The 1,817-nt window shown below is 45.1% G+C and overlaps 1 pseudogene; it reads right to left on the bottom strand.

Annotated features, from left to right (window-relative positions):
* Positions 1-263: 263 nt before the first annotated feature.
* Positions 264-952, bottom strand: LOC119532519 (annotated as a pseudogene).
* Between the last annotated feature and the right edge of the window lie 865 nt (positions 953-1,817).

Below are 1,817 nucleotides of genomic sequence, written 5' to 3'. Positions count from 1 at the left end.
TTTCTTTTGTCTCTCCTAAGCCTTGGCTTTCTTCCAGTTTGGGGTTTCCAAGGAGTGTCAACATCAAGTTACGAAGGGTGCTCCAGTGTCTGGCCCAGGCATCCATCTGTACTCTGCTCGTAGGGCTCCTAGGGTAGAGAGGGGTAGGAGGAACAGACTCTGCCCATGCAGTCCTCACCATGGATAGGGGATTAGACAGCATCCAAGGGGTCACCCTCCTTTTCCCTCCCACCCCAACTCAGGTGGAGGGGGAGTAGCTATTACTAGAGCTTGTGTTGGTGAATATTTTGTCTCAACACAGAACATGTAAGTTGTGAACCTGAGGTCATCTATCACTGGGAGCAGGTTGAGAAGGGCTGGTTCACTGGGGTCACTGAACCAGGACTTGATGGGGATGGTGTCTGGATGGCTCTGTAGGCCCCTGGGGTGTTATCCAGGATCACAGTGCTGGAGAAGTCACTGTGGACCAGAGAGAGGTCCTTGATGTAACTGCCCAACTCCAACAAGTAGTGTTGCCCATAGTATCTCTGTTGAGGATCCTTCTATTGTCTAGTTTGTCTGCCATGCTTTATGTGAATACCACCATCTCATACCATTGGATTACCACTTCTGAGAAGAAATACACATGGGTACTCATGTGCAATAAACTGGAAAGGATGCTTGTCTACTACCACCTCGAGGATGAAGTCAGATGTTCCAGGCAAAACCTGACCTCCACCCCATCATGGTGGGAGAGGATAAGTGTTTCATCCAGATCCAGCACTCAGATCTTTCTCTTCACCTGGCCCAGCTGATGTTGGGAAACAGGAGATAAAGGTAGGATATCATATCAATGAGTTTGGTACTGAATTACTGTGCAGATCTGCCTCCACAAAAGTTAAATGAAGAAGCTCCACAGCTTGATGGTGAAGGCCATAGACAAGCACAGCCCCAGAAGATACTGTGTTCACATCAACCCAATGACCCTGACATCACTTGCTCCAGGGCCCCTGTGTCCCAGCTTGACCAGACCCCCAGGCAGCCCCTCTTGCCAGGAAGGGAAACATGGAAACTGAGTGGCTGGAGAGATTGTAGACAGTGGCACAGAGCAGAAGTCTCAAAAACCACCCTGGCAAGTGGGAAGCCAAGCAGAGCAGGCAGCTTGGGGACAGGTGGGTGGATCCCTTGCTGGGGGTTGGGGGTAAATAGGCAGGGTGTGGCACCTATAGCCTTGTGAAGGATTTAGGCTGAAATAGGTCAGGCCATGATGAGACAAGGGAAGAAGGGGATGGAGAATTGGGAGAGGAGGCAATGGGGATGGGGAGGAGAGGGAAGGAGCCATAGTATCCTATTATAACTTACTTATTTTGTAGGGTTTGTAGTAATGTCATCACTTTCCTTACTAATTTTAGTGTAATCTATAGGTATTTCAATTTTGTTGATCTTTTCAAGGTGCCAACTACTAATTGGTTTCTATTCTCTAATTTATTTCTGCTCTAATTTTATTTCCTTCCTTCTACCTGCTTTGGGTTTAGTCTGCTCTTTTTAATTTTTTTTTGTATTTCCTTAAGATGTAAAATGCTATTGATTTGAGATAGTCTTTTTCTAAAAATAGTTTTATTGATGTATAGTCACATACCCTACAATCATCCACAGTGTACAGTTATTCACAGTACCATCATATAGTTGTGCATTCATCACCAGAATCAATTTTTCAACACTTTCCTTATTCCAAAAGAAATAAAAATTAAAGTAAAAAGAACACCTAAAACATTCCACCTCCCCCATTTTTCAGTTAGTTTTTGTCCCCATTTTTTTCTATCCATCTGTCCATACAC

The sequence above is a fragment of the Choloepus didactylus genome, chromosome 4, assembly GCF_015220235.1.
Source record: "Choloepus didactylus isolate mChoDid1 chromosome 4, mChoDid1.pri, whole genome shotgun sequence".
In the NCBI taxonomy this organism is placed as follows: Eukaryota; Metazoa; Chordata; class Mammalia; order Pilosa; family Megalonychidae; genus Choloepus; species Choloepus didactylus.
The sequence above is the reverse complement of the archived record's forward strand: the minus strand, read 5'-3'. Positions and strand labels throughout refer to the sequence as shown.